At 42.1% G+C, this 23,997-nt stretch overlaps 1 long non-coding RNA gene across 1 annotated transcript; it reads right to left on the bottom strand.

Annotated features, from left to right (window-relative positions):
* Nucleotides 1-256: 256 nt before the first annotated feature.
* LOC149780375 (uncharacterized) lies at nucleotides 257-22,433 on the bottom strand. Its single transcript, XR_016414889.1, has 2 exons — nucleotides 22,222-22,433; nucleotides 257-1,348 (listed from the first exon to the last, which is right to left on the bottom strand). It is a non-coding gene; the product is annotated as an uncharacterized LOC149780375 (long non-coding RNA).
* Nucleotides 22,434-23,997: the final 1,564 nt, after the last annotated feature.

Here is a 23,997-nt window from a genome sequence, read left to right as displayed (position 1 = left end):
TGCTTCAAGAGAAGTTAATATCAGCCGCGAGTCCGACTACACATACTTTAACATATTTTTCCAGACCCCTATATTTATAATTGCTCATGTGACAAGTGATGCAAAGCAAAATGAACCTTTACGCCGCCATAAGCAACTCTTAATATACCATTCAAGAAAACCAAAATAATAACTAAGTAAATTGTGGACATAGAAAATATTATCTTTGTATCAGAAATTGATGAAAAGAGGAGGTTGTGTAAATTGATGCATCCTGTTACATAATTCCTATACGTTATTTCATGCAGGTACATTAGTATGGGACGCACATAGGAAATTAGGAAAAACAAAAGACGAACTATTAACATCACTGCATTAATTATGTATAAACACGGTAAACATTTAGTGAAATGCAATATTTATTCTTACGTTCTGTCGCCTTTACATAATTTTCAGTTATTATCATTGAGTGAGCTTAAACACCACACAAATTAGTGAAGTACTTACTTGGTCTCAACGGTTGTCAGTGCACAAAAACTTCAAAATTATTTTACTAACAGACAGCCAGTCTATTGGTGGAGGAAGAAACAAGAATGCTAAGTACTTTGAGATGCACAAATTGTTTAGCATATGAAGTTATTTCAATTACTAATTTAATAATTATCAATCTTTGTATGGAAATATCTTTGGTTTGTATGGCAATCTAATGCAGAACTTGTAATTATTTTTTAATATCTTTACATTAGGTTCTTTGGAAATGAACCGGTCATATCTCATTATCCATTGTTATTAAGTTATATTATGTGTTGTTAGGCTACATTATTGATGATCAGGTTATATCTTTGTTATCAGGTATAATTTGCATCAGATTATATTTTGTTAATAACGTTTGTTGAATATGGCAATAAAATGCACTTTGCCGTATCCCTTGGAATCTATAGAAGCAAATTTCAAAGTTAGGATTATACAAATAAAACCTTAGTTACATTTCGAAGGACGTGACCTTATTATGGGATGCTAAAGTCTTTTGCATACCAATACCTGTGACATCAAAGTGCCCACGAGAACAGAAATCTTCGGTAATATTTCTGTCTTGTTCATAAAGATTAAATACATCCTTCCTTGTTCACAAGGCTTGAAACAAGAATTCCCGTAAATGTTGATAATCCACCACCTTGTATATTACCACTGTGACCAGGCCTTCCTCTCACGTAAACGGCTTGATTCTTCTCTAGAGTCGTCACAATCGTGTTTGAACCCACATCTCCCCAATCACTCTTGCTGTCTCCTCCATAGATGTAACCAAGATGTTGCCCGTCTTTGAAGATCTCCACGTGTGTGTTCGTTCTCCACGAGCTGTGGATCACAACTGAGAAAAGATATAATCCCTTTAATGGAGCCCTGAATTCAGCGGTAGAGTAATTGTATGCTTGCCCGTAGTTTTCCCGAATATTGTCAAATTCAATTTTTTGATCGGAAACAGTGGGTCTCGTTGTTGTTAGCTCGACAGTAGTGAAGTGGGATACCATAGCGTCAAGGGGAATTAGCATTACAGACCCCCCCCCCCCCGGGAACATATAGCGTCAAGGGAAATTTAGCATGGAGAAAAATCGTGGGAACATATAGCGTCAAGGGAAATTTAACATGGAGAAAAATCGTGGGACTGTTTAGCGACAAGGGAAATTAACATGGAGAAAAATCGTGGGACTGTTGAGCGTCAAGGGGAATTGAACATGGGAATAGGGGACTGTATAGCGTCAAAGGAATTTAAACAGGGTGGGACTGTATAGCGTCAAGGGAAATTGAACATGGGATTTTTTTTTTTTTAAAAAAAGGGGTAGGCAATCGAAAGTCATTCTCTTTTCGAGACCTATGAGTGGCCCTGAAAAGGGCCTTTGGGTTTCTTCTGCTTCTAATTTCTTCTTTTTCTCCACCAACTTCTTATTTTCTCTCCTACACTCTTTCTCTTCTTTTCTTCCTTTTTTTTCCTCTTATTTCTTCTTCTCCTCCTCTTCTTTCTTCCTCTTCTCATTTTCTTCTTCTTTTTCAATTTTTTCATTCCATTCTCTTATCCTTATCCTTTCCTCTTCATCCTCCTTCTCCTCCTTTATTTCTTTCATCACACCACTTATCATGTCCTTTACTTTTCTTAAGTTATTAATCTCCATCTTTACTCGATGGGGACTATAAGAATAGTGGTCTTCACTTAGTCTCACTAGCATTTGTTCCATCATGCCCAAATTGTCCAGGACGTCTTGCAATGTTTGCATTTTATCCAGGTGGTTTGAAGCCATCTTCTCTGTAGAATGGTTTGAACGCCGAATACTGTGGGTTCTTATACTAAAAGCGCGGACGTGATGGAAAACATCCCTCTAAGACATAAAATTGATCTTACCTAGATCATGACCAAACAACGTGCGGACGTGAAGGAAAACATCCCCCTACTTTTCTCATTTCATATGATCTACTATCCACATACGTGAACCATCAATAAACAAACCCCAAATCTACTATTTACACACGCAAATCATTAAAACTAAATCCATAGTCTACTATCCAAATAATCTCACGTGAGCGTTTACAAAACCCAAACTATACTCTCCACATACGCTCAGAAACAATAAACAAACCCATAATCTACTATTCACACAAACTTACGTGAGCGCTTACAAACACAAACACACAAACACAAACCCTCACACAAAAAAAGAGTCAGTGTTTATATTCACACTACTCTACCTACACACATTGGCAAATCGATTGCTATTTCTTTTCTAGAATATTGGGGTAGCCCTGAAAAGGGCTGTTTTGTTTTGTTTTTTTTTTGAACTCCAGATGCACCTATGTAATGATGGCACCTACCTGGCCTGGCGCCACACACGCATCTTCTTCCCTAGTCTCCTTTCACATTTCTTCTTGGGAGTGCAGAGGCGGGATAAGTGGCTTCAGAATCCCAATTTTCTGTCTCTGGGATTCTGAAATTTCCTCTCTCTTTTTCCTCCTCTTCTTTTTTTCTTCTTTTCTCCTCCTCTTTCATCCTTGCCTCTTCGACAATGGCCTCCGCGGCCAGTTCATTTAGTATGCGCCTGGCATATTCCAGGTGCATCTGGAGTTCTAGCAGTTTCACAATTCTGGTATTCATTGTTTTGTCAACGAATGAACAGGGTAGCTAGACTGCCCAGCGAGTTTCAATTTATAGTAAAAGCGCGGACGTGATGGAAAACATCCCCCTAAAAACATAAAATTGATCTTACCTAGATCATGACCAAACAACGCGCGGACCTAAAAGAAACACTCACTCACTTTTTTATACTACCCATTCCTATTCTAAAAAATTTTTCATTAATCACTTCAATATACTATTCACATACGCAAAGCAATCCAATCAAACTCCCAAATCTACTCTCCCCACACCTCTAACAGCCAAAAAAAAAAACATGATCTTAATCTACTATCCACACCAACGTACGTGAGCACTTACAAACACACAATCTTATACACAAACACATACCCTCACACTATAAAAAAAAGAGTTAGTGTTTATATTCACACTACTCTACCTACACACATTGGCAAATCGATTGTTATTTCTTTTCTAGAGTATTGGGGTGGCCCTGAAAAGGGCTGGGCTTTTTTTTTTTTTTTTTTTTTTTTGTTTTTTTTGTTTGCTATGGCAATCTTTTAGTTTCTAAGAATGCGACGTCCTCTGAGGATAGACTTTCTGACGATAGGTCTGCTTCTTCGGAAAGAGAAGAAGAACTCTTTGGTGTCGATACGACAATCGACAAAGCCTCTCTCAGCTTCAGGTTCCTGCTGATGCTGCTGCTGCTGCTGTTGTTGCTGTTGCTGCTGTCTCTGAAGTCTGTACTTCTCTGTCCATTCTTCTTTCTCCCTGTTCACTTCTTCTCTGAAGAGCTCTTCTATCAGGTCTTCAGTGACTTTTAACATTCTCACATTCTCTATCTCTTCAGCTTTTGGTATCAGACTGTGTCTGACTCTATGCAAATTCACGTAGGCTTCGTTTAGCTTAGCTAGTTTGGAGCACATCTTCGTAGGAGGATGAGTCGACAATGTATGGTTAGACTGGAAACTCCCCCGGTTCTAAAAGTCAAAGCGCGGACGTGAAGGAAAACATCCCTCCACGGTTTTCGAGTCGCAACGTTCAATGAGTGCCATGAGAGAGATAGTAAGAAGTCAAAGAGCATCAATCAAACATTCTTATAGCCAAACAAAAGACAAAGGCATTTTTTTTTCAAAACACAACATTTTTTATTCAAAAACCACTTAACACTAACCAACAACTCTAACATTTTCTTAACAATAATCCAACCATATAACATCAAACATTGTTTTCAAATCACAAACATTTTTTTTCAATTCACACTCTACTTTAAACAGGCTGACAACGTTGTGAATGAAATTGTGATTTCCACTGTTGGAAGTCATTAGGCCATTGATGGACACTACGTTTCCTAGCTTGAGACAAAAGATAAGCATAATGGTCACAAAACCATCAATCTACTTTCACATCGTTTCTTGAAGAAGAACGATGATCAAAATGAGTCACTAAATGTTCTAAGGAATAGCCCAGGCTGCGATGATGCAGAAAATACACACAGTACTGTCCACACACCAAGGAATCTGTGCCTTGTAATTTCACATTATTGAATCGGGTGGTTTGAGCATTTCTTCTCATAAAGTCAATGATATCGTCTTCCAAAGGGGGCAATCCGTACGAATCGAAATATTCCACACATCCTTCTTGAGGAAAGTAAACGGCTACCCAGTGGGTTCCTGGGAGATGACTGTCGTCCGTGTTGATCACGTAAGCTAGATGGTCTTGAGGTTTGCGAGGAGGGAGTTCATCTTTAGCACAGACGACAGGATTCCAAGAAGACGTATACGAACTGTGGTTCAAAAGGTAATAAAGTTCCCAGGTATCCATGTTTTGTGTGGTTTTTCTTCTTCTTCACAGGTAACAATAAGTCATCAATTCGATCCTGACTTTTTGCTTGAAAATGTCTGACAAATAACCGTTTCTTCGTTTCGTCTCCCCACTCTGATTCAGGAGAGCTTCGATACGATCGATCTCTTGAGAGGTTAATGGTGGACAAGAATGTTCACGCAAGTCTTTATACCACTGATGCAACACGACTTCGTCCGAGATGAGACTCCAAGCATCGCCCAGATACTCGTCCAATTTTTCTTCTTGACTCATCATCAGGCATTTGTCGTGTTGAATTTGACTGGGATGATCGTTTTGACATCCATAGCAATTTTTCTTGATCAATTCCGTCATTTTTTCGACCAAGTGTTTGGCAAAACAGGAGACTAAATGGGCTTCTTGTTCTGGCCATCTTGACTTCATCAAAACTTCATCGTCTTTGTCTTGGGATTCTTCTCCTTCCACGGTTTCCTCACATTCCATCTCCAAAGTTTCTCCACTAGGTAAAGAGGGATCACAGTCTTACATGGCTTCTAATAATCTAGAATGACTTCTCTCAAACTGTTGATTTCTATCGTATTATCGAATTTGGCATACAGGATGACGTTCAACGTTACATCAGGCTCGCGTTTTGCAAACTGAATTTCCACACGAATCTGGCCGGATTTGATAGGATGGAAATGTCCCTCGTCGCTGCCTTGGTCTGGAGTGAAATCAAAAGCCCACAAAGCGTAGCCTCCTGCATAATCGTCGTACGTAATCCCGTGACTGGTGTTGGTTCCTAACTGTCCGGTGGCTTCGTACAGGGACAAGTACGATCTCAAGTAATTCTTCTTCTCAAAGTCAGGTTCGAAAGGTCGGGTACACAAGGTCTTGCCATCGCGACTGACTTCGATCTTGGACACGCCAAAGGGTTGAAAGAAGAAAGGATTTTTAGCGATAGCTCCGTTGAAGGTTTCATTCTCGACCATACCAACGATTAAACGTTTGGGTAGCTGTCCTTGGAACAGATGATCTTCGATCATGGATCGTTGCCCCATGGGAATGGTGAAGGTTTTAACTTCCACGCGACGTATGGGATACTTAGCGGTCGTTCTGCCCAACGTCTGACTGAAGTCGTTTCCCACTTTGGGTAACACTTCCACGCGTCGTACGTAGAGTCTGGCTTCTTGGATTTTGGTTTTGTAATTATTGTCAGTATCAGCCAATAAATGGAAAGCGGTACTGCTCCGATTCAGTCTCAGGCGAACATCCACTCCGTTCAGCAAATACTTTTCTTGCAACCACATGTCCAAATGCAAACGATCCATCAGTTCTAAACTCTGTCTGTCTTTGATTTTGTCTCTTCGTTCTAGAAATCCATCATTTTTTCGTTTAGTTTTATCCTTTGTATCAGTTTCGAATGTTTCAAATTCGCCCGCATCGTCAGCTTTCCATACCACACAGGCATTGAGATGAGTGTTCTTGGCGTCTATTCCGTACGTCAAGAGATTTTCCAGGTACGCTCGATAAGGGTAAGTATCGATGCTGCTACTGACTAGTTTGTTATTCAAGTACAAGTCCACTCCGCTAAACAAGGAATGCATGAAATTGTTGACGGGAGCTACTGGCTCAGTGTCTATATCATTTCCATCCTTATCTTGAACTTTGACTTTCAAGTACAAGTAACTGCTATTCAGATCGATGTAATCTTCGGGTTGTCCTTTGATGTCAAACTCGATTGGAGCGGAATCGGTCAATGAGGAGACGGGATGAAATTCCCCCCATTGGGATTCTTGCATGGTTATCATCGTGGGGGGCATGGCAAACAGATCCAGTTCCGACTTGGAACAAGCGCAAGACTCTCGGTGCATCATTATTTTCTCTGTGTCTCAATAATCGAAAACGTCTAAGTCTCGAACGGTTCTTCTTTTCTTTGTCTTTCTAGCTTTAGACGTGTGAAGTCTGGTGAAAGGGTGTTTTCTTCGTCGTCTCTTTCTGCCTTGTCCTTGCTGAATGCCTGACTCGGTAGCGTGCAGGGCATTTATAGGTGTGTCTCGTCGACCCAAAATGTCTTTACCCGTTTGCAGCAAGACATTTTTGCCTGCCCTCATGAAGGCTTCTTTAGGGTTTTGTTTGTCGATGATGACATTTTGGAGAAATTCTTTGCCTTGTGTCAGTGCCGCATCTTTCAAGGCGTGCAATCCGCGTGTCACCATCGGTTTCAACACCGGGGCTACCGAACGAAAGGCCGATTTTAACATATCTCCTAAGCCGTGACCTCGCTGTCGAGCAACCCCTCGGTACACTGGATACATGACTTACGATTCGTGAGAAAACCGTTTTCGAAAATGGAGTTTCACCGTGACTTTTCCTTTGGTGAATGGAATATTTTGTCCCAAATCTCCTTTTATAGTAATGTTGACCGTGTCCAAATACGACTTGCTGACAGGCAAATAGTGAGGATGTACAAATTCGCGGTGGACGTGGTAAGTGTTTCCACCTTCTTCGTCAGCGTTCGTGGCAGAATTTACTTTGAAAGGAATGACACGCAGTAACGGCACAGAGGTGTGTTCCACCACGTTGTACTCCACCACATCGGAATACACGAACATCAAATTCAGTCCTTGATTCAGTTCTACTGGGGTACGAAATAACTTGCTAAAAGACTCGTTGTCGTAAATGATTGGTAATTCGTTTTTCTTGATCATGGCCATTCTCATGTTCATGTCTCCGCCCAACATGTCAAACAATTCAGGACAAAATAAAATGGTCAGGGTTTTACTCCCGTCAATTTCATCGAGAAGCGACGAGCTGCTTTGTGGTATTCCATGGTGACACCTTTTTTGGCATTCTCCAAAGCTTTCAGAAACACTCCATTAAACCTGGCGGCTATGGTGCTGACCAAATGTTGACCACTAAAATAATAGCCTGGGGGAATGAACAAGTGATAGGTGGTGTACTTTTGATTTTGTAAACGGGTTTTCTTGTCATATTTGACATTCTTATCCAAGTACTCTTGCACTTGCTCGTCATGAACTTCCACCTCAAATTTATTTTGATTGGGAAGGACATTGAGGACTTGGGTCGGGTGAATGATTTCTACTAAACCCAGTTCCCAATGGGCTTCGTGATCTAACTGGATGGCTTGAGGTAATTTGGTCGTGTAACAGCACAACGTGTTGTGGGGAAAGACCTCCATGGAACTGTCACTGGGTAAGGTTAAGTAAAATTGGTTTTGGTGTCTCATAATTCCAGAGTTCTGTGGCTGTCCGAGGGGATACTGGACGTCAGAGGCGTGTCTCCGTCCAAAATGGGGTTCTGGTTGTGGCTGTTGTTGTTGTTGTTGGAGTGGTGACTGGCACTGGCACTGGACACAAGGTTCCAGTGGTTCCCGTTGGAAGAGAATTTCAGGGAGGGATTGGGAAGCAGGTAACCGATGCAACTGCTCAATAAAATGGTCCGCAATTGTTTGTCTCCTTGTTGCAAACTCAAATTGGCGATGGCTGCCCCGATGACACAATACACCACAAAGATTTGGCAGAAAAAGAGGATTTGCGTTTTAGGCACACGTTCTCCACACCACACCCACAAAGGTTGTTTTTGTAAATCTTGCAGAGAAGAACTAGGTGAAGGAGTGGTCGACGTAGCTGCGCCTGTGTGAAAGGGCATGATGGTCATTTCTTTTTATAGTCGATGACTTGCGAAGCGTCGATCCAAGAATCAAAACTGGGTGGATATCCTTTCCAACGTACTTTGACTTCTTTGACACGTCGTTTGCCCACTTTACGGGTTCTGCGTTCGAGAATGCTTTCGATGTCGTACACGTCGTCTTATTTTTTGGTGACACGTTGTAACTCGGGCAAATTAAACGTCCCTTTGAGCACTTCTCCGTTCATGTCTTCCAATTTATAGACGGTAGGATGACGGCCATGCACTCGTCCAGTGACGCGAAACAATTCGGTCGTCCAGTTAGGTAAGTAACCTTTGTCGAAAGTGCGTTTGGTTTTGCCAATGCGCACCCAATCTCCTACGGCCAGCTCTCCACTTTTCTTGGGGACAGCCTCGTCGGGGACGTACCAAACAGGTGCTCAAACACCAGCACTTCGTTGTCAGGAGTCACTTCTTGCGGGGCACGTCCAATGCTTCGATGGTAAGATTGGTTGTACGCTTGCACCAGGTGCGGTAAGATGTCGATGTACTTCAGAGTGTGGTGATGCGTAAAATATTTCCACATGCGTTCTTTCAAAGTGCGTTGAAAACGTTCCACGATGCTGGCTTTGGTTTCGGGATTCTCGATGGTAAAAAAATGAATGTCACGTTTCTTTAATTCTTTTTGGAAAGCTTGATTCAGAAATTCGGTGCCTTTGTCCGTTTGCCATCGAAGAGGGTGACGACCACTTTGTTTCAACACCCGTTGCAGGGCTCGCACTAACTCGCTGCTCGATTTGGAAGTCAAGGGCACGACCCAGGCAAATTTGGAAAAGACGTCGATGACACAAAACAAATATTTGTAGCCACGATTGTAGCTGGCCAAATGAGAGACATCGGCTAAATCGGCTTGTCATTGATGATCGATGCCTTCCACTCGGGTGCGACTTCTGGCAAACTTGCGTCGAATGGGTTTGTGTAAAGTGTAGGTAGCTTGTTCTTGTAACCATCGTTGCACTTGAGGAAAACGGAGACTTTTCAGTCGAGTTTTGGCAGCACGATACAATTTTTGAACTCCTGCGTAACCTGCAGGATGGGAGGGATCGTAGTAAATGTTGGCAAAGACTTTTTCCATTTTTTTTGTGTTTGTATGTTAATAAGTGACCCACTCTTCGGTGATGCTACTTTGGGTGGGTCGAAAGGGTGGTTTAGAAACGGATTTACGTGTCCGATGGGCTACGGGAGTAGAAGTCGAAGGTAGTGGTGGTGGAGATGGCAATGGAATGGCTTTGGTCTTCTTTTCTTTTTTCACTTCTGGTTTCCCGTCTTTCTTTTTCACTTCTGTCGAAGGAGGAGTGGACATCATCTTTTAAACCCAAGCTTTCATTTCTTGTTGTTGGGGTGTGGGGGACGGGGTCAACAAGGATGCTGCAATCTTACTCGAAAAGGGAGCTGCTGATGGTGTTTGAAACACTTCTCGCATCTCTTCTTCCTCAGGTCTTCGTGGGGTAGCATCTCTGGTGACCCCTGGGGATGGCAGTAGTAGCAGTGGTGGCGGTGGTGGTAGTGATGATGGTGCTGGACTTTTCATCAAGGTCTTAAAATCTTTCAGAGTGGGTAGAGCTGTTTCGTCTAAAGCTTTCTGGTGAAAGAGTTGCAGTCGTTGAAAGAGTTGACCGTACTTTTGCGATTTTTCTGTTTCGGACAAATCTTGGCGATCCATCAAGGACTGCAATTCGTGTTGTAACTGGGACATCTCGCTCAAATGGGGATTGGGAGGTAAATGCGGGGTGCGTTGTTCTTGCCAACGATGGTATTCCATCCATCGTTTGTAAGGCACTAAAGCTAGTTTTCGTCCTTCCATGGGGTTGTCAGGGGTCGATTCTGAGATCTTGGGACTTCCGAGGGCCTTTTTATCTTGCTCCCACCAGTCCTCCCAACATGGTTCCCAAGACTCCTTTCAGTAAGGGACCTAACAAGAGGGGTAAAATGCCTACACGTTGGACCAACAGCTTCTTCTTTTGACGAATGGGAATTTTCTTTTGAACCATTTGGTGAAGAACGTGACGATGTTTGCTTAAGCATTGTTTCTGGTGTTTGGACAAAGGGATTGTGCCTTTCACGACGTTCAAACAACATTCGCACACGGTATCGATGACCTCTTTGGAGGCCGATTGAATGAGTTTTTTTCGTAGAGGTGGAGAAGCTTTGGACAGAAGAGATAACATGTCCCCATGTTTGACTAAACGTGGTGGTAGTCCTTTCCTTTTATTTCCTTGGGGTTTTCTGGAGGGTGACATCTTTGAGTCTTCAGGAGCACCAAAAACACTGATACCCCGACTTGGTCACAGGCCTTTTTTGTACTGGAACGCGTCGCCACTGATTGTCTTTACGTCGTATCAGTTTGAGAACAGGCATGACACGTCGTGCAGGGTACGTAACGGACTAAATCGAGCCAGTTCTTGCTTGGACAAATCCAGTAAACTTTGTAACATGCCCGATCTTTCTTGGACTTTGATTTTGGGAGAAGATACTTTGTGAGCAGCAGCCACTGCCACTAAATTGGAGGGTCCTGCCACTGGGGAAGTTCTTCTTGGGGACCTGGTCTTTTTCTTCTTCTTGGAGCTTCGTTTGACTTTTTTCTTGGGGAGAAGTTTGGGGGCATTAGGATCCCATCTTAAGAGAGAGAGAATGATGACCCCTCCTAGAGTACGGCTCCCTCCAGGTTTCAAAATGATTTGTTTTTTGGTTTGAGTGTCGATGCGAGGATCGGCCAGTTGGGTCAAAGCAACTTTGTTTCGATTAAAAAAGCGTTTGGTTTGATGAGGAATCTGAATGATTCCTTGGAGTATTTGACGTGCCGTCACTGTGAACTATCGTAAGACTTCTTTGAGACTAGCTTCTAAGACGCGAGCTCGTATTTGTGGATTTTTTTCACGACTGATGCCATACAAGGCACGAATCAATTTGACGGGAAGATGCGACTGAAGGGACGTCATGTTCACACTGTGTGAGACAGACGAAAAGGGTCTGAGGTTTTTAATAGATTTTTTTGTGGAGTGAAATTAAGTCGAGGACGGAGACGTGTACAGGACAGGCCCTCCGTCTTGGCACCAGTGGTGAAACAAGTGGGTACGAAATCGCAAATCATCGGGGGTCGTAGGTTTCAAATCGACGAGTAAATAGGCGTGTGGCGTTTGAGTGGCTTCGTCGTACGCCTGAGTCAGCCAAGGCGTTCCTAACTGTTTGGCTAAGACTTGCACTTGCGATTTATCTCGAGGGCTTTTAAACAAGACCACGTAATGCGCATTGAGACTGATGGTGCGATGGGTTTTACTTTGTTGAAACAAATTTTGAGTGATGTAAACGACACTGGCATTACGGTGATGCCCTTTGCGCGTGAACCACAGTTTAATTTCTTCTTCGTCTTCTCCTAACATGTCGTCGAAAATGACCAAATTGGTTTGACGGGAGTCAGAGACGATGCCGTCGTCTTCTTTAGGAATGCCTTCCACAAACACGATGGAATCGCTTTGACTTTCTCTCAAGAGGCTGTACGCCGATTGCCACTCTTTGTAACACCACACCATCCGCTGAGGTGGCCGATCGATCAAATGATGTTTATGTTCGATCAAACGTTTGACAAATTCGGTTTTGCCTGAACCGCTAGGTCCAGCAATGAGCATGTTAAAGGGATGGCGAAGATACAAAGCCTCCCAACTGGCACGACCTAAGTGTTCGTCGATGACTTTGACAGTAGAGGATGAGGGAGCAGAGACAGCAGAGGTAGCCATAGTGTTAGGAATGTCACTTGTGACACGAAAACAAACAAGACGAGAGTTTATATACATTTTACAGAACACGTTTATTGAATGTTTTAAACATGAATACGAAAGACAAAAATACATAAAAGCCAAAGGCTTAAGTACAACGATAAAAGGCACATGAAAACCATTAACGTGGAATAAACACAACTGTCTGTACAACATGTTTTGGGTAATGTTCTGACCAGTTCTATAGTAGGGGGTAAGGTCACACAAATGTCCTCCCGAAAGGGTCTTTCAGGTCTGTCCACGACAGTCCCGTCGAGGTGGAAAGTTCTTCTGGCACCGTCACTAACACGGGTTGAAAAGTAACTTTTTTCCTTGAACAACTCTCCTGCATACTGGGCCACTTCTTGGGTCCAAGCCTCAAAAGCCCTTTCTTTCCAGGCACGGACATCTGTCCAATGGGGGTGTAAGTCACAAGCTACACACACATCGTCATACACGTCTTGGGTAGCTAAAAGTTGACGAATCTTTTTTTCCCGTAGAGGTCGACAAGTATCCAGATGAAGCCGCAAGGCTTTGAGCAAAAGGAGTTTTTCGTGACCATTTAAGGTCATGGGGGGTGTGGTAAGTACTGATCGTAAAGAGTCCACAAAGAATCGGCTGGTAAACGAAATCCCAGAAAACAAGTCACTAAGACACACACCACTTGTAGACCCAAATTGAATGGATACAGTTCTTGTAATAATCGATGGTAATGATCCACGGTTTGAATATGGTCATTGAGTTCCTTCCACGGAATCTGTTCAATAATATGTGACATAATCCGTGGCATGGCAGCCTGATTTTATAGTCTCTTTGTTTCGGAAGCAATAAAGGTAATTTCTAACTAGACATGTTCGTTCTGCAGTAGAGAATTTAAATGTTACATACTGTAACCGAAACGTCAGAGTTTGTCTAGATGTTTCGTCTTCCGCTAAGCAGATTCCACGTAACAAATGTTGGTAATCCTTTAACTCGTCTTCCTCAATACGTTGCAGTAGGTGAATCTCAAAGTAACCAAAATTACGAACGTCTAGTTCATCATTGACAAACTGAAAGTGTTGAACAAGGTCTGACCACTGAAAAAATTTCTGACGAATCAGTCCTCTTATACCATTCAGGTACCAGTGGTTAAAGATCTGGTGACGTAACGGATGCAATTGTTCTTTACGTTTGACTTGTATTTTGACCAGCTCTCGGTAAATCCTTTCTCTCAACTCCACAGGCAAAGCACGAATGTTCTCTAGCAAAGTATCCATGAATAGGTCATTCTAAATCCTCTTTTGTCTGACACAATAAATGTACCGTTTGCACAGACATGGTTTTACTTCAATGTCGAATTTAAATCGTTTAGTTACTAATTTACACATTACAATTCGTTCAGAAGTTTCCTCTTTCACTAAGTTGACATTGTGAACAAGATGTTGGTAATTCGTTAACTCTTCCTCTGGAATTCGATGCAGTAAGTTTACAATGTAGTAGATAGAATCATCCAGAGCAAACCAATCCTTTGTAAAACTAGGGGATCGTTGATCAATATCTGTCCAATGGAACACTTTCAACTGAATCAGTCCTTGTATAGCTTTCAGGTACCAGTGGTTCAAACACCGGTGACGTAACGGATGCAATTGTTCTTTACGTTTCACTTGTATTTTGACCAGCTCTTGGTAAATGCGTTCTCTCAACTCCACAGGCAAAGCACAAATGTTCTCGTGTAAATTATCCATGAACAGCTTATGGTAAGTTACTTCAATGTCTCGGTCCCACTAAGGGTAAATAATGACAATTCGGTGACCATCGAGCATGTTCTACGTAGGCCGAATCTTGCGGTTCCCAGTAATGAAGTGACACACCGCAACTGAAGCACTTGACTTTATCTCCTTCACCCAAGTAGAACAATCTGGCTCTGGCTAATTCTTCGGGGGTCGGTCCTCCCAGATACTTAGGCCATTTTCCTTTGAACGATTGAAGTCGATTTTCAAAGTCGCAGTATTCCGACAAACGCACAGGAAACGAATATTCGTCTTTCACAGGTTCGTTTCGATGAGGGTTGGGTGACATGGACAGGAGTTTGCTCAGAGCTGCATGACATCCGTAGGGGGGTAGACGTGAAGGTGAACATTCCCCTTTAAAACGAAACCCATTAAAATGTCCAAGAGGACGAGCGGCATCGCTTTCGCATCCCTCAGATTTGACACGAACAGCATCACTTTCCATGATAGAGGTAGTGAGAACAAAGTTCCCACGATGCTTTATGGCATCGCTAAGGTCACAACGTACAGCATCGTACCCATCGCAAGGCTCACAATCGCATTCCACTTCAGAAGCCTCACACTTGAATTGTGCCTGTCTAAACTTGTTTTGTGTTTCTCTGAAAGTATTCATCTTGTTCGCTCGGTCTTGGTAGTTACAATGAACTATCGATCTTGCCAAGGGTTCCTTTTTATATACAGACCAATACCGACGTGTTCATACGGTAAGGTGAAATGATTGGGAAGTCGAACTCGCTTCTGGTACACGATTTGATAGACTTTTTCCAAGGGCCGACTGACGATGTGGTGAGTGGGTAAACGTACAATCTTGTTCGGTTGATAGGTGGTCACTTTAAAGTTTGCATCCTCTCCCGATTGCAAGGCTTGTTTCAATACCCCAAAGTTGACCACACGACTGGTACGATAATTCAGAGTCAGTCCTTTCACTTTGCACGTCGTGTGCACTTCTCCTTGTGGGTCCCGGTATTCGTAGCCGTAATGCTTGGGACCGCCACTGACGAAACTTAGAATCTTGTCGTCGGGATGCTCGTCTGTCCAGGCTCCTAAACGATCTCCTTCGATGTCAGGGTGCTGTTGACTCGGGTGATGGATGTAAATCTTCTTCGTAATTGACCAAGATCAAATCCTCGCGAACGACGTCCACGTGTTTCAAGCATTTGGTTTTGTCGTAAATCATCTGGAAGTAGCGGGAAGGTTCTGTCAAATATTCCGTCTTGGGTAAACACGGTCGTTGTGCCATTTTTACCCCACAAGCAATTTAACATCACTTTGGCAAACGATCGCCTGCCTTCGTTTTTCTCGATGTGGTCTAAAGTGATGCCTTCTTGTTCATAGTATTTCTCTTTGAATTGTATTTGGTCTTCGGGAGTGTGACACCAGGACGGATAGCCGCTGGCTTCTTGCTTCAGTTTCAAAAAGGCATCTACGTAGTCGGCGAAAATGCCTTTCTGACTGGCGTTACTCTTGTGGTATTGTTGTGTCTTGGGAAAGTGGCAAATTTCGTACACTTCTAACAGTTGGCATCCCATGTCCAGAGCTTTGAATAATTCAACGCTGACCCAGGTTCCCGTCAAGGCCCGTTCTTCCTGGGTGTGCTGACAAGGTTGGTCTTGGTTGCACGTTTCGGCACAAGTACGGCACAAAGGAAACATCAGTTTGCATTGGCAATGATGAGGTAACACGGGATGGTACAAGTCCGTGGGCGGCAAAACTTTACACTTGATCAGACCTTTGTATTGTCGAATGTTTTTCAGGTCGATGTGTTCCGTCAACAATTGTCGCACAAGTAATGTAACCAGCGTAGGGCTTTGACCGAGTATGGACGTTTGACATAGTGGGTCGTTTGAGGACTGATGACAGCTACGGTGTTTTCAGGCATGAATCGTTGCCGGTACACTAAGGACACGCTTTGGCAATGGTGCAAGCTTCTTTCAAAGGATCGACCCCTCCGTGTTCCATGAACAGTTCTCGAAATTTTCCACAGCAACGTCGTAAAATGTCCACGTCGGAACGACAATATTTTAACATTTCTTCCTGAAAGTCGAAAGGGTCCGAGGCGTGAGCCTGGTACCAAGCGTAGAAAGCTTCTCGTTGTTCGGTACGCATGTTGTCGGGGTCGTAATAGTGAGCCTCAGGTAAATGGGGTAGAACGGCGTGTTGATTGGCTTCCGTATTGAAAAAGTGTGGAAAGTACCCTTTAGCCATTTCTGTCATTCCAAACGTTTTAGCCATTCGGCTCAAAGGCATGGCCAAGTAACTCATCGAATCTTTAAACTGTACTTGTCCTACTTGCATGAAAATGATTTTGGCTCCGTTCAAAGTCACTTTAGGACGCTCGGTGCCTTGTTCCGTATAGTATCTCAAAAGAAACTGTCCATCGTATCAGGAGAAATTGTGAGCCATCACCGTGGCATGACGATGACAATCTCCGTAACCTTCGATGTCCTCTTGGCTCCACGTCTTGTCGATGGGGTCTAAAACCCATTGGGCAAAATCGGCTAATGTGTTCGGTCCCCGAAAGATTTTTTCACGCCCTCCAGGATATTTGCTGCAGTGAGGGCAATGACTGAAGATAGGTTCCTTAATGCACTTCTCGCACGCTCGATGAGCCACGCAGAAATTAGGAACGTGAAAGCCGGTCTCTTTCATGCATTCGAAATCGAAAAAGATGAAATTGCCTTTCTTCTTGTGACCGTCCTCTTTCTCTGGTGGGGGTTGGTATTTTTGCACGTAGCATTGGTGTTCCAAGTCCACGATGTCATGACAAATGTGACATTTTTTCTTTCTTGAACATACGTGTGCCTTGGCATTATTGGTACGTATGCCTTGTCCACACGTAGGGCACAATCTCAGCAGTTGACAAGCACATTTCTGCTGTGAACCTTTCGTCTTCAAATGTTGTTGGTAACAGGTAGGGCTGACAAACGTGCGCAGACAAGTTGAACAAGGCATTGGTCCTTCGCTCAGACAGGGTGGAGAGGCCAAACATCCTGAGCATTTCAATCCGCAATGCTTGTGTTGCTCTCGATTATTATAGCCATAGTCACATTTCTTACAGTAATAACCGTATCCCAGGAATCCGGTGATAGTGGTAATGGTATCGAAATGGTCATCGTGATAATAGACATGAATGTATTTTCCGTCCTTAAAGTCTTTCCCTCGAAACAACAGAGGCCCGCGCATTTCTTGAAGGTGCACTTTCAAGGTGTATCGTGGAGCTAGGACATCTTGCAATGTTTGCATTTCAGGAATGCCACAGGGTGTGTCTTTGGATAGGCCAGCTTGTTGCAACAAGAGTTCTGCTTCGTTTCGCTGTTTGGCTCGGTCCGATTGTTGAATAGTTTTCCAGGCTCTTTTCCATTCTGCCGTGTCGTTCTTGTTGGCATAGGTTCGTCCCACCACGATGGTTCGGGCTAAACACATCTGGTCTTGAGAATTGTGAATTTGGACGAGGCTACGCTTAATGCTGCAAAGCTCGTTCACCAATAACATCTTTTTGCGTCCAGTCCCTTGAGGAGGAGAGACGTGGGTCATGTCCAGTGTGGCTTTTCCATCGGTGATGTCAAACTGGTCATTAGATTGTTGCACGTGTTGAATCTTGTCCATGACTTTGGAAGCGGTCAATTCTGCAGGGGTGCTAAACTCAATCCAAGCAGGGGATTTCAAACCGTCGTGTTGTATGGAAAGTCTCAAGCGATCGTCTTCTTTGGGTTGACATTGTCGCTTGAGTGAGGTGAGCAAAGAATCCCACACCCCAGTGATGAACCCTTCTGCTTTCTCTAACGGTACTTCAGCCTTGAAATCTTTAAAATTCACCGTGTATTTGTAAGCCGTGGTTCTAAATTTTCTAGAGGAGCGCTTTTCCGTCTCTCGAATTGAATAGTACTTTTCCGGGTTGACTAAGGGTGGTGAACTTGGTTTAGAGGGTTCGGATTCTGGTTCACTCATGTCCTCTTCAAAATCACTGGCATGAATTTGTGCCAAGACTTCAGCCCTGGTACGAGGCGATAGATCACGTTTCTGCCTGTTACTTTCTTCTTCTTCTTCTTTCTTCTCGAATGAATAGGATCGTTTCATCTTGAGTAAAAACGTCAAATGACTCAAGTTTAAACACCATGGACTAATTTATAGTCATGGCAGACCAGCGTATATAAAAGGGTGTGTGTCTTGTCCTTTCACTATTCATCTCACTCTCAAGCCGAGCACAACGATGGAAGAGACTAGCCAAATCGAACGTTTCATCAGAGCTTTGCGAGGGGTCATTAGAAAATTCTCTTCAGACCAGCCGACGGACTACTCTCCTTCCTTTCGAGATAAAAGTCAAGATACTTGCTATATCTGTCAGAAGAAAGGGCATTGGTCTTCAGAGTGTCCAGACCGTCAAAAAAGAAAAAAAGGCGTTAGAAAAGACAGAAGTCAAGATACCTGTTATTATTGTCAAGAAAAAGGACATTGGTCTCCAGATTGCCCAAAAAAGAAACAAGAGGAGTCAGAAGAAAAGAGGGAGTCTTCAGAGGAAGAGAGGGATTCTTCAGAGGAAGAAAGCAGCCAGGTAAAAAAAAAAAGAAGAGAAGAAAAGAAGAAGGGAAGAAAGTGAAGAGGAAGAGGAGGAAAAGACTGTGACGGTGAAGAAATTGAAAAAAACAGAGAGACTAAACAGTGAGACAGAAGAAGTAAATGAACTTTTTAAAGTGCTCTGTTGCGAATTGTGAATTGGATTGCAACTATGGATAAAAGAATAAATTAATTATATAAGGTAAGTGTCTTTGAGTTTTGATTTTAAAATAAGAACGTACACTCACGCACTCATACACAGTCACGTACTATAGGGGTAAAATGTTTTTTTTTTGAGTTATTGGCAATTGAAATTGTATTTCTTTTCGAGAAATGTGGGTGGCCCTGAAAAGGGCCTTTTTTGGTGTAGGGGTGAGTTCAAGCAATCAACTTTAACTGCCTTAAGCCTTTGCCACGGCCAAGGCCTACTTCTGGACTGCGTACTGTTGATGATGATGATGATTTGGTTGAAATCACTAAGGGTGGTACGACAGGCTTAGTCACAGGGTTGACGTGTTTAGCTCGGGAAGGTCGTATTCTCTTCGGTCGTAATAAAGAAGTCTGATACATTTGTTTCAGACTCCTTAACTCCGCTAAAATGTCCAACAGTACCGTGACCGTTTGATTTTCACCCTCTTGTTTCTTTGCTGCTACTTCTTCTTCTTGTTGTTTTTTTCTTACCTCTTCTTCTTGCTGCTGTTGCTGTAGGAGAAAAGCTTGTTCCGCTTCCTTTTGTCGTTGTATACATTTCTCCAATTCTTCTTTCTGTCTCTGTCTAAAATTCTCCACTTGCGGTAATGAAGAAGGTAACGAAGGTTCCGGAACAAATTCTTGCGAGGTAAGAAAATCCACAAAATCCCAATTTACCTCTTCTGAAAGTAAGTCCGGGTTCCCTTGGGCGGTCTCCCCTGCTGGTGCACGCCAATGGATCGTTTTCTGAGTTTCCGTCATGTTGAATCACTGTCGCATAGATTGACAGCACAAAGGCGCTAGCGAATCTATATAGACCACGTGACGTCACAGACTGCTCTCTTCGGATTGGATGCGGGCTGACTGAATTTTGTAACGCGTGTTCGGATTGGTGAATGAACTCAATCCGTTTCAATCCTTCCTCTACCTATAAATAAGCGCAGTTCACTGCATTGATTCACCTGTTCTCGTCGCCTCAAGATGTGGACCACAGTTGAATCATCCACCCTTGTGTCTTCAATGATGTTTAGGACGGACATGCTCATGTATGTCCGATCCAAGTGGACCGTTGTCCACAGGACAAACACCAGTCTGTGGATACGTAGGATCTACGTAGAAAGACAAGGATGCCTCAAAAGAGTGCTCATTTACGGTCCTACAGTGAGGCGCAGCCTAAGGACAAGAAGAAGACCAATGCGGTGCCACTTATGTTAATGGCTACATTAACATAAACCCAAAGGCCCTTTTCAGGGCCACTCATAGGTCTCGAAAAGAGAATGACTTTCGATTGCCTACCCCTTATAAAAAAAAAAAAAAAAAAAAAAAAAAACATGTTCAATTTCCCTTGACGCTATACAGTCCCACCCTGTTTAAATTCCTTTGACGCTATACAGTCCCCTATTTCCATGTTCAATTCCCCTTGACGCTCAACAGTCCCACGATTTTTCTCCATGTTAATTTCCCTTGTTGCTAAACAGTCCCACGATTTTTCTCCATGTTAAATTTCCCTTGACGCTATATGTTCCCACGATTTTTCTCCATGTTAAATTTCCCTTGACGCTATATGTTCCCGGGGGGGGGGGGGGTCTGTAATGCTAATTCCCCTTGACGCTATGGTATCCCACTTCACTACTCTCGACAGTAAACCCTTCAATATTCTTCATCGTCTGTTCACCTACAAAATGTACTGTTTATTTAGTGATTGATTTATTTATTGAGTGACAAATTGGTGACATGCTTAGCGGCTTGATTTATTGATTGATCCATTGACTTAAGTTTTTCGTAATTAATTAAAAAAAAATAACGAGAAATTTTATATACGATAATTGTTCAATGTGATGCGTAAAATCAACATCTATTACCATTTACTTATCATCGTTAAAATAGCATTTTCTGATACTTCGGACAAACAAATGGATTAGTTCTGGCATATAGTGACAAAACAGCCTTGATCAAGTTATGTTAGACGCCATACAAATTTAGCGGAATATAGTTCTAGTCATTTGAATTACGCAATTCTTTTATTTTACTGGAATAAAAATACGCTCAAATTTATATTTTCGCTTATGTTGGAATACTTTTGACATGTTATATAATTGATTCGAAGAGTTTTCCTCTGAACACTACGGGAAATACATCCGGTCAACCGTATGGTAGGCTAATATTTAACCCGCTAACATCTATTGAAGCAGCCTCGAACATATACGGAAACACCCTCTAACATGTACGGAAACACCCTCTAACATCTATTATAACCCGTTCTCATTTCAGCAGATATTACCCTGGTCACGTGTTCGGCGCAAGCAATGTCCGCACTCACTTTAGAAATAAAATGATCAATATATGATCCGGATGCGGGAGGGCTTGGGCTAGATTCCCGGCTGAGTCATACCAAAGACATACAAAAATGGTACTATCAGCTGCCTTGCTTGGCGCTCAGCATTTAAAGGTTAGTGTTAGGACTGGTCGGCTTGGCGTCAGGATAGTGTGACTGGGTGGGGCATCATGCTACATGTCTGCGTCATGATGCCCGAGTGCTAAGACATCACTCTAAACTGCCACACTGCAGACATCGTAGTAATATGACTGAAAAATTGTTAAAGCTACGTTAAAAATCCAAATCACACACACACACACACACACACACACACATCAATATATGATCACATATTTATTACATTCCTGTATATTTATGACTAGTCTGTTGAACCTTTGTTCATTTCTCGCTAAATCTTCGTAGAAAAGACTTATTTCCACGCCCATTCACCATTCACCAAATGCGCCGACCTAACTGATTTACATTCCAGACATCTGGTTCTCAAAAAAAAAAATATTCTACATCGTGGGAGAGAAAACATTTTATGACGTCTCATCCTAACATTATTCCTCATAACCCAACGTATATACTAGCTTATAAGTCAAGTTCAAAAGCAAAACATAGACTCCGATTTGCCGTCTCATAATACTCCTGCAGATCAGGGTCTATATTGTTTGTCTTACTGATTACTCCTGATAAAGTACTTAGACGTTGATCTTATCTTACTGATTACTGCTAACAAAGTGCATAGATGTAGATCCTACAGCGCATTATGTGATTGACTAAAACATAAAAGGGTGTCTTATGCTATTCATCAGCACAATCTAAAACTAGCATGGATCTATAGTACTGACAATAATCATGCATTTTGACAGACATGCCCATCACAAGGTAGCAGTGATTGTCGTTCTATTCGCAAGTACGCTTTGTATTCAAACATTTTGGAACAAGCGACGAATGAATAAAGTATGCATCTTTGTGATGGTTTGATCCGTTGTGTTCCACGAACAGATATAATGTATTTACCTTCTGTAATTAAGCCAAGACGTCGCTCCATATCTTGAAGTTAGCGTTAGGACTTCAATGTTACTTTAGAGCAAAAGCCGATAAACTTTCTCTTCTTCAAGTCGCTTCTCAATTGCTCATATGTCGCTATGTTCGACGGTTGTTTGATCCGCCAAAGCTGATTGAACAACAATGAAAATTACGAAACATATGTTCATCTTCTTTACTGCGATTTCTAGACCTATTTCTAGGAGGTGGACTCCCGGCTCGGATATGTGCAAGTAGAATGACTCTGACATGGATGTTTCCCATGTGTAAAGCACGCACACAGAGATTGATTGGTTAACCCTTTCAGTACCTTGTGATTGGCAACACGAGTGACAAATCAGCGCTAATATTATTTTTGTTTATATGTAACAAGAATAAAATCTTCTGACATATAAAAACAAAAATGTGTTTTACAACTATAACGCCCACAGAAGAGGCATTCCCCCTCTGAAATCGAAACAGCAGATAATAGCGGCTAGTTTAATTCATTACTGAAACCCTTACATGATGTTGAACAAAAGTGAAGTGGAGACTGGAGATCAGGATTACTTAAAAAAATACAAACATAAGCGAAAATATTTACCAGCTTGAATAGATTCAGTTCGCATATCAATTTTTAAGTGATCATGTGTATTCCCACTATCCGTATCTTCATTGGTCCATATTTCCTTTCGTCTGTTGTTTTGTTATTTGCACGTTTAACCCTTTTTGATACGAAGTTAGGTGTCCAAGCTAAAACTGAGGAAGAAGTTCTAGTCATCATGGTTGGATAGTGCGGATACATCTCTTTAAATAACCTTTTCAAGCGTTTGTGGGAAACAAAGACTTTGCTGAACATAATACCAAATTATTGCAACAACCAAAATTGAAACTGTAACAAAACTACGTTGACTATTGTGGATCTGATCTAACAGTAAGGACCATGTTGTCAGCTTTTCCGTTGGTTATGTGTTTGAACTGGATTCAGCTTGTCATTTGTCACAAGGAGTTTATTTTTGGCAGCAAACAGTCTCTCTCGCTCTCTTTCTTCTGTCAGATATTAATTTGATACCTTCATCTAACAGCTTTCGTATGTTTGTAAAATCTTTTTTATGCATCATTATATTATGTGTTCCAGCCACAGTTGTTCCTATCATGAGCTCGAGGTCATCTAAACTTGATGATTTATTTCGGTTTATCTTTTCAAAAATGTTAGATGATCTTTTCGGTGATTTTGGTTTTTTTTATTTTTTTTTTGGAGGGGGTGCAGTGTGCAAGATGTTTCATTTCCGCTTATAGAGACTAAAGTTCAATATTTTTCAGATTCATTCTTTTGTTTCTTGGCCATTTTGATAAAGAAGGTCAAGGTCATGAAACTATGCCATATAGTCTCAAACAGCTCAGCGTTTGTAATCCTATGTAAGTCCGGCTAAATGCAGTTGCTCCTTGTATGGACGACAACACAGCAATCGCTGAAGAAATAACGATAATATGCTTTTAATATTTTCCACGAATCGGAAGAATTTGTCCATGAAGACAAATGAAATATAAAAGCTTACCTATTTCGAAATTTTACTTCATCAGTTAAGCATGTTCTGCTGCACAAAACAGGTGTATATTACATGTGTATATTAAGAGTGTATTAGTGAGTGAGCAATCTGATTAGATTAGGGACTACTAGGTGTTATGTAAGCCAGAAGAAATATCATTCAAATGTATTATTTATTTTGATTAAACTTCTTGTGCTTTCCCATTCATAATCCCCTATCG

The sequence above is a fragment of the Sinohyriopsis cumingii genome, chromosome 16 (assembly GCF_028554795.1).
Source record: "Sinohyriopsis cumingii isolate HCF-2022 chromosome 16, ASM2855479v2, whole genome shotgun sequence".
NCBI classification, from domain to species: domain Eukaryota; kingdom Metazoa; phylum Mollusca; class Bivalvia; order Unionida; family Unionidae; genus Sinohyriopsis; species Sinohyriopsis cumingii.
Note: the sequence above shows the minus strand (reverse complement) of the source record. Positions and strands in the feature narration are given on the sequence as shown.